General features: G+C 52.3%; 1 pseudogene; it reads right to left on the bottom strand.

The window, feature by feature from the left end:
• Window positions 1-771: 771 nt before the first annotated feature.
• On the bottom strand, window positions 772-6,927 carry LOC119434459 (uncharacterized; annotated as a pseudogene).
• Window positions 6,928-9,261: the final 2,334 nt, after the last annotated feature.

Genomic DNA, 9,261 nt, shown 5'->3' on the forward strand with positions numbered 1-9,261 from the left:
CTTAATCTCATAAAACCATTGCTATGTACAGTGACACAATTCGAGCCAAAAATCTCGCCGCGAATATAAATTTAAATACGGTGGTCTATTGGCTTTGAGGAATACCATAATACACGGCCACTAGAAGCTTTTTTTCGTTAAACAAATTTGGGACACACAAGGGTCATCATGTTTCATCATAATGTTAAACGGAACATTGCATCTTTATTGCATTATTCGGCTTCATTAAAAGATGTCAATTTTTGAATAGTCAGTTTAGGCATCCTTGTTTAAAATAGGAGCCAATTTGGACTCTGCTTACTTTTGTTGCATCACATAGGGTGTTAAGCACCGTGCATGTACAGCGTATAGGCAACAGTATAGGCAACGTAGTTTTTTTATCATTAGTTTGGGAAATGACATGTTTGATTCTTCACGAAGATTTGCTCGGAACACACCGAGTGATAAAAAACATATAAAATCTGTGAACACGACACTTGGGCGGCTTAACGTGTGACAATAACAATATAAAGAAAAATGCACTGAGAGAGTAAAATTTTCTGCATTCAGTTTTCTTTTTTTGCATCCCTCTCACCAATGTTACGATGTATCGTAGCATCCGCGTAGGCTTAAATTAATTATCGGATGACAATGGATACTGCGAACTTGTGCGATAAACTGTGGCAGAATATTCAACTCGGTTGAACAAATAGTGAATTGGATTGGATTGGAACAAACTTTATTTGTGCCTGCAGTTGTGCGTTCGAGCGCCTAGACGAGGGCCTAAGTCGTCTACGAGGTTGCCGTTACTCGGCGCGGGTCTCCGCTCACCGTTACCGGCTCGCTGGGTCGCTGCCTGTCGCGCGCCCCAAGGACTTGCTGGATGGCCCAGAGCGGTTGGTCTTGGTCGTAGCTCTTCGCAGCAGCCTCGAGGCGCGGTGTGATCATTCTTTACCTTGCTTCCTCTGGATGTTTGATGCAGTCCACAAGATGTGCGTGTGATCTGCCATCTCCCTCCGGCAGACCTTACACTTATCTGTCGGGTATGTCTCGGGTGTACATGCGATGCACCAGTCCCGGGCTCGGTAGCGATTCACCTCTGCTCGACTCAGCCTCGGGTGCGGGGGTGGGAGAGTCCTGCGAGCCAGGCGGTAGGCCTTCGTGATGCCCTTATAGTCCGTCATGCGGTCCTTAGACGTCGGATGGTCTGTCGCCTGGGCGTGGTTGGTTAATGCTCGCGCCGCTGCGTGTGCCGTCTCGTTGTGGTTTTCATTGCATTCCGACGCGTCGCCTGCATGCGCCGGGAACCACTCGATTCTCACTTTTCTGTCTTGCAGTTTGGCCGCTCGCAGTTTGGCCGCTCGGAAGAGTTTGGCCTCCCTCCAGATTTGGCCTTTGGCGAAATTTCGCACCACCTGTCTCGAGTCCCTCAGCACAGTGTGGCAGTCTGCGTCGGCGATCGTCAGGACGATGGCCACCTGCTCCGCTTGTTTCGCTGCGGCGCTTCACGCTCGCTGCCATGCTCGTGGCGCCGGTCGACACCTCTATGACGACCGCTGCGAAGGCGTTCCGTTGGTATTCGGCTGCGTCCGCGTACCGCGCGTGCTCGTCGTTGACGTGCAGGTCGATGAGAGCTTTGGCCCTCGCCGTTCTTCTTCGCTTGTAGAACTCTGGATTCATGTTCTTGGGTATGGGGTCGATTCTGGTCTGGCGTCGGACCTCGTCGGGGACGGGGAGCTTTATCTTCGCCTCGTTCGAGCGTCCTATTCCCAGGTCCTCCAGTATCTTCATCCTGGCTTTGGTCGTGGACAGCCGCTCCAGTTGACAGGTCCGTTGCACTTCGGCTATTTCTTCGAGCGTGTTGTGTATCCCAAGTTGTAACAAGCGGGTCATGCTCGTGGACTCGAACAGGCCCAGTGCCGTCTTATACGCTCTTCTGATGACGACGTTGATTTTGTTGCGTTCGTGTTGCCAGCATCTGTGGCAGGCTGAAACGTACGCGACCTGGCTGATGATGAAGGATTGGACGAGCCTGATTAGGCTCTCCTCTGTCATGCCAGCCTTCCGGGACGTGACTCGTTTGAAGAGTCGCGTGGGGTCTTTTGCCGTGAGACAGGTGATGGTTTCGCCGTTTCTTCCGTGCTTTTCGATCACCCTGCCAAGGATGCTGATTTTGCTGACCTCGGGGATCACGTAGCCGAATTTAGTTACGATTCGGATTTTTTCGTATTCGCGTTGTCTGGTCTTACCTCTGTCGTTATTGGTAGGCGGGAGTATGAGGAGCTCCGATTTGCTCAGCAGACATCTCAGTCCGGTGAGGTGCTATCCAGCTGGTCTTCTATCGCGTCGACGGCGGCTTGCACGGCGCCTTCGATATGGGCTTCGCTGTCGCTGGTCACCCATAGCGTGATATCGTGTGCGTAGATGGTGTGTCTCACGTCTTGGATGTCCGTGAGCTTCTCGGCCACTCCAATCATTATCAGGTTGAACAGCATCGGCGAGATGGCCGATCCCTGCGGTGTACCGGTGCACCCGAGCTTCTTCTCTTGCGTCTGTAGCTCGCCTGCTCGTAGCTCGGCAGTCTTGTCCGTGAGTAAGTCCTTAATGCAGTAGTAAGATCTTTCGCCCATGTTCAGCTTAGAGACTTGGGACAGAATCGCCGAGTGCTTCGCCTCATCAAAGGCGCTCTGTAAGTCGAGCCCCAGGACTGCATTGTTGTCGCGGGCGCTGCCGCCATCGTTGATGATTTGGTATTTGAGCTGGACCATCGCGTCCTGCGTGCTTAGGTGCTGTCTGAAGCCGATCACCATGGCCGGGTACAGCCCTTTTCGTTCCAGGTAGTCTTGCCACCTGTTGAGCAGGGCTTGCTCCAACAAGTAGCCCACGCAGGACGTGAGCGAGATGGGCCGGAGGTTGTCCGCGTCCGGAAACTTCCCCGGCTTGGGGATCAGGATGGTCTTACTCGTCTTCTACTGCTTTGGCAGCACGCCCGCTCTCCAGCACGTGTTGAAGTATTTTTCGAGGTTCTCAATCGAGCCGTCGTCGAGGTTCTTGATCGCTTTGTTCCTCACGAGGTCCCGGGTAGGCCGCCGACCAGCTGTTGAGGTCGTGCAGGGCCGCGCGGACCTCCTCGACGTCGATGTCAGGACCGAGCTTCGCATTGGGTAGGCCGCCGTACGGCGCGTGTTGTTCGGTGGGTGTAGTTAGCAGGTATTTGTCGCTGATGCGCCTGCTGACTTCGTCGGCGCCGTGTAGCGACACCGCCCGATGTATCAGTTTGGCGACTGTGTCCCTTTGGTGCGACTTGGGGCGCTATAACATAAAATGTTCCAAACTGTTTTTATTTCAAACTGCTAACGTCTAATTTACGTAACCATCGACGCAAGCATCGGGCGGTGACCCGCAGCGTTTTCTGAACAACCCAATCAAACACCCTCCTCGTTTATAGGAGGTCACATTTGTTCGCTTTCAAAACCAATAACATTCTCTACACTCAGCGGTTTTTCTTATCTACTTGGCTGACAAGAGGCGAGGAGCACGCTCTAGTGGAGAGGGTTTCGATGAGGCCGAGCCAGCAAAGTGAATAGAGATAACCGCATGAAGAAGGTGGTGCCGGTTCTCCGATTGGTCCGCTTCGCCTTACTTAGCTTGCGGTGGCTGGTCGAAAATCGCGGCAGCGTGCACCGGAAAGATAAGAATGCCGCTAAAACGGATCCTCAGGAAGGAAGAGTTGGCAGAGCGATGCCGTATACGTGCCGAAAGGGCTCGATAACGTGTTACTGCCACGCAAAAACTTTATCATGCGCAAATAAATACATGCTCACCGGCAGGTGCGAGTAGCGAGGGCCTGAGCGATCGGCGGGCAGCCGTTTTCTATTCCTTTCGGAACGGGGCAGTCTGTGGCTATTCAGAAAAATTTCCAGTTTTGTTCGGCCTATTAATGTATTTTTTTCGCGTATACGTCACTTTGACGTGTGAGTTTTCGCGGTTTTGTGAGGTCGCGTGACAGACAGGCGAAGTGGGCGTAGCCAGAAAACATTGGACCAATAGCAGAGGATTTATGGTGAAAAGGCGTCGAATCTGCAATGATTATTTTTCTTTTGTGCGGTTTAATCATGCCTAATCAGTGTGTACACGTTATATCAGATGGGAAGCTATCGCGGTTTTCGTGACGTCGTGTGACAGACAGGCGAAGTTGGGTGTGGCCCGAAAATGTTTTGACCAATCATGGAGGCTGATTGCAGAAATTGGAATCAAAACAGTTTGGAATCATGTTACGTTATAGCTCCCTTGGTCTTCGTTTCGTCGAGCAGGTGCCGCAGCAGGTTCCACGTCTTCTCGCTGTGTATCTACCCGCCTGTCGCGTTGCAGATCTCGTTACACTGTAGCGGGCATAGCGCGCGGCAATGCTCCGCGATCGCTCGGTTGAGCTCCGCTACCTTCTTTCTGAGTCAGTGGTTGAGCCGTTGTTTCTTCCAGCAATTGATTATTGACTGTTTAGCTTCGATGAGATGCACTAGCCGCCTGTGTACTTTGTCGATCTCCACGTCCGTTTCAATTTCTTTGGTCGCGTCGCGTACGCTCTTGGTGATTTAGGCCGTTCACGAGTTGATGTCTTTGATCTCGTTGTCACCGTCTCTATTCTGGTTTCTGGCGTCTCGGAAGGAATCCCAGTCTATCCACCTGTGTGTTCTCATGCTGGTGTCGTTGTGTTTCGGTATGCCGATTTGCACGATGGTGTGGTCACTGCCGAGGTCGGTCCCATGTTTTTCACGAGACACGGACTTGCCGATTCTTGTCGGATGCGTAGGGTCCGTGATGAGGGTGAAGTCGAGTTCCGCGGAACCTTGGTACAGGTCGGGGCCCTTTGCTGCGTGCTTGTTGTAGCCCTAGGTTGGGTTCATCGCCTTTAAGTCGCCGCACGCGATCAACGTGTTGTGGCCCACTACGGTGCTGGCTCTGTGCAGTAATGTCTTGAATCTCTGTTTTCTCTGCGACGGGTTGCTGTAGACGTTGAGCAAAAATATGCTTCCTTTTCTCTTCTTGCCCTGGATGATTTCCGTGAGTTTGTGCTTGATCTTGATATTGTTTTGCAGCTCGTGTTCCACAAGCGTGAGTCCCTTCCTGACCAGGGTGCACCGGCCTTTGCCATCGGGTGGGCCCTTGTGCACTCTGTAGCCGGGGAGGGACGGTGCGTTGGTGAGTGTTTCTTGTAGTATCACATCCGGCTTGCGCGCGGCATGTGCGATGTGCTGCTGGATGAGGCCTTCCTTCTTCCGAGGCCGCGACCGTTTCACTGTTACGCCGTTACACCTGCTGCTGCTGCTGTTGTTGCGTTGGTGGCCATGATTGAGTTGGCGTGTACGGGGTTCCCTGGTTGGGTGGATGCTGCGCGAAGAGGGGCGCAAACGTCGGGTGGCTCACGATCGGCTGTAGGGTCCTTTCGATTTACGCGAATCTGTTCGTGTTCTCGGCTTGGTAGCTCTCCATTGTTTGTTTCATTGGTGTCACTGCTGCGATGTTCGCCGTGATTAGCTGTTCGAGTTTGCTGAATCTCGCTTCGAATTTCGCTTCGAGGTTGTCGATGCGATCGTTTTCTGTTTGCTTGCGCGTGGCCTCGATGGCTCGCTTCTTCGTTGCAAGTTCCTCTACGGCTGTCTCCTGGGTGTTCGTGGTTGTTTCCTGTCTTCCTTGTGCTTGGCGTGGGTCTCTGTAGAGGCTCGTTATTGCATAGCAGCAGCTTACGGATCTCGGCGATCTCTCTCGTGAGGTTGTTGATGGTCGTTCGCAGCACCGCGTTCTCTTGTCTTAGGGTCTAGTTGGCTTCTCGCACCTTGTTCATAATGTCTTTCTTCGTGGTTTTGGTGATTTTCTGCGCATTCCTTATATTGTTCCCTTTCGGTGCGTCGACCCAGCTCACTCGCTCACGTGATGGTGACATTTTTCTGCTGAGGCTTCTCTTGCAGCAGCTGCTGTCTCGGGATTTTGGCGCGCGGTTCTCCGATGGGGTGCTTGACTTTCGTGCAACTGGCGGCTTGTCGAGTGGTGGGAAATCGCTCTCCGATGGCAGCTGGCGTTCGCCTTGTCGGAGCTCCCATTGTCGCTTGCGCACCACGTAGGGGATCTTGTATTTCGCCTTGCACGTTCGGTCTCCGGTTGGGTGCTCGCCACCGCACAACCTACATTTTGGAGTAGAGCGATGCTCTTCTTTGGGGTTCGCGAGTCCGCAGGCCAGGCACGTCTTGATTGTGGTGGTCGGGCACACGTCCTTGCGGCGTGTGATCATGGTGACTCCGTATCAGACGAAGTTCGGTACCTTGGGTCCCTGGAACACCACATTCACGGTGGTCGTGCGGCCGGTCCTCGTTGCGCTACTGCTAGCGGTTTCCTCTCGTTGACGATGTTTCTATCTAGCTCGTCGGCGCTCGCGTCAATGGGGATGCCTCTGATGACGCCAATTACGGTGCGCTGACCTCGTAGTATTAGCCTTGAAGAGAGATTTCCGGTATTTTTGCGTACTTTGCCGCGTTGTCTTCGTTCAGTGTACTGACGACCATGATGTACTGTTGCGTGTTGGTGCAGATGGTGTCCACGGTGCTTTCCTCGCTCGTGACCTTTGCCGCTGCGACTGTGGGGGTGCCGGTCTTGACGATGTCCAGTCCCCCTCTGGGTCTGACGACTGTTTTGCTCTCTTCCAACGGCATGGCATGCATGCGTGCTGCCGTGATGACCGAGGCTCTGACGTTCTTGTTGAATTTCGATCTCGGGCTTGCTTGACTCCCGCCGGGTCCGTTGGACTTGCCGCTGGCGGGGTTCCGCTGGCGGGGTTCCGCTGGCGCAGCCTCGACATGCGTCCCCCCCCCCCCCCCCCAGCGTCCATCCGGCGTCGTTGTGGTATTCCTGTGGTGATATCTCTTTTCCTTGAACTTGAATGCACATTTGGTTGTCCACGATCATTGTTGTCCGAGCGGACGCCTCCATCTCGGAGCTGACGAGCGGCAACCGCCGAGAAGTACGGCAGGCGGAGGTCGGTGCGATGGTGTTGGGCCTAACGTCCGCCAAGCACGCCTAGGCCTAGGAATCCTTCGCACGGCGGCTGTAGAAGAAGTCACGAAATTTGGCAAAGAAAACGCACCTCTGGGGTCAGCTGGTATCGATAGTTGCCACTCGCCTTCACGGACATATTGGTGCAAGGAAAACTTTGCTTCGAGGTAATTAGCACTGCGTAATTGGTTAACAATGACGGAGCCGATGGGAACACGTCTGCTCGCCTAAGCCTTAACGCACAAATTAATTTGTGGATGGGGATTCCAGAATTTATTTTCTACCTTTTTGAATACTTTAAGAACTAATTTAAAATTTATTTCATTTTTCTTTTTCAATAAAATTATCACGCAAAAAGCAGCGTAGAGCGGCACATCAATGAATTCTGCTGAAAATCTGCATATTTTTGACGCAATGACGACAATGACGACGCAATGGCGACGATTGCATGACAACGGCGGCATGATCACGATTGTGTGACGGCACCATGATCACAATGGAATGACGTCGACAGAAATGTGGAGGCAGCATGGCGATGACAGCATGACGAAAACTTCATGAGGTTTCTCTGGAATGATGACGATGGCACGACAGCTTTACGAGACCAATATCACTACAACGGGATGACGATGACAGTATGACGACGAAGGAATGACCACGAGAGCATTGGATCACGGCGGAAGACAACTTGGGTCACGGTGGAAGAGGTTAGATAGATGGATAGATGAAGTATGCAAAAATTGCTGATCGCATTGAAAAGCACAACTTATAGTGGGTGCTGGTGATCACTGGTCCCATTTTCTCAGTGACAGAAGAGCGCCGTTGATGTGCACTAATCAGGGCAGCATATCGCTGCTGTGCCATGGCCTGCTCACCTCAACTTTCCCATAGACCAACAGACACCCCTGAATTGAAATTCGTATAAGGCGGTAGTTTGTAGAGCCTTCAGTTTTGTGAAATTTCAGATAGCATCAGGCCCGGGCCTCAGCCATGCCCGACTGAGGCCTGGGCCCAACTCTAGCACGAAGCTCCTAGGCCCGATCCCGGCCTCGAGCCTACAATTGCTTACATGGCCCGAGCCCTGCCCGCGGGCATAGTCGGGTCCAGGCGTGCGGGCTAGCTCGGGCCTATGCAGTGTCCTACCCAGCAGTATCTCAACAGTGGATGGGAAGAGATGGGATACCAGGCCCGAAGAAGCCCGCTACACCGCTCGAAGACAGCTACGAGAAGTATCGGTTACTTTGGCTTGCTGAGTGTCTGATGTTTGCTTTTCATGTCGCCACACTTCTTAGCACAGAAAGATGTTAGAGTGTTTTGTGTTTTCTGGTGAGGAATGATGTAAACATTCACCTTTGTTAGGTATACAATTTTAGTTTCAAGTAAGCTTTAATTAGAAGGCAAACAAAAAATGGACAGAGGTCGTCATGGAGAGGTTCAATGTGAAGGACCTCCTTCAAATTTGCGTGCAGTAGCGCATTTTCACCAGCTCGGCAACAACAAGGAAAGTGATTCTAGATGTCATGCAGGAAGAGGACGTGATGGTTAAGGAAGCCGACAGACGCAAATCGCAACGTTGGTGACAGCTATGGGATTCCAAGGTCCCAAGTCTCAACATAGGTGGCTGCGGTGGGATCCCGAGACCCAGATCACAACATAAAGAACACGGACTAAGGAAAAAAGTCGCAGTTTCACCCGGAAGGCAAAGCATCAATTGCGATAGCAAATTGGTAGAGCTATACGGAGTACGAATAGTAATTTTATCAGCTGCATAAACTTGGACACATTTGCTTACTAATTGAATTAACAAGCATGGTGTCCGCGCGCACAAGCACACAGCGCATACAAAGGTAAGAGCCGTGTGGAGATCGCTTTCAAGATACCGTGCGTGCGACAGCCAGCAGCCGCGAAAAGTACAAGTACGCAGCAGTTGGCAGAGTAGAAGCCGTAGTTGGCCATCGCGTTAGCAATCTGCGAAGGCCAACACGCAAACAAACCCCTGACGAGCCTCACGGATTGCCAGCAGACCTGTCGCAACTTACTACAGGGAAGAATCGAAAGACCTGTTGCACAAGTCCTAGCCCAAATACTCAAGGAGGACACTGACGAAATCACCACCCAAACCATCATCTGGATACCGGGCCACGCTGGCATCACGGGTAACCTGTATGCCGACAGAGCAGCTCTAGGATTTGTACTTAACCGAGCACTCATCACCCCGACTTCAGATGACCCTGACCC

This window comes from Dermacentor silvarum, unplaced genomic scaffold (genome assembly GCF_013339745.2).
Source record: "Dermacentor silvarum isolate Dsil-2018 unplaced genomic scaffold, BIME_Dsil_1.4 Seq1083, whole genome shotgun sequence".
Taxonomy (NCBI): Eukaryota; Metazoa; Arthropoda; class Arachnida; order Ixodida; family Ixodidae; genus Dermacentor; species Dermacentor silvarum.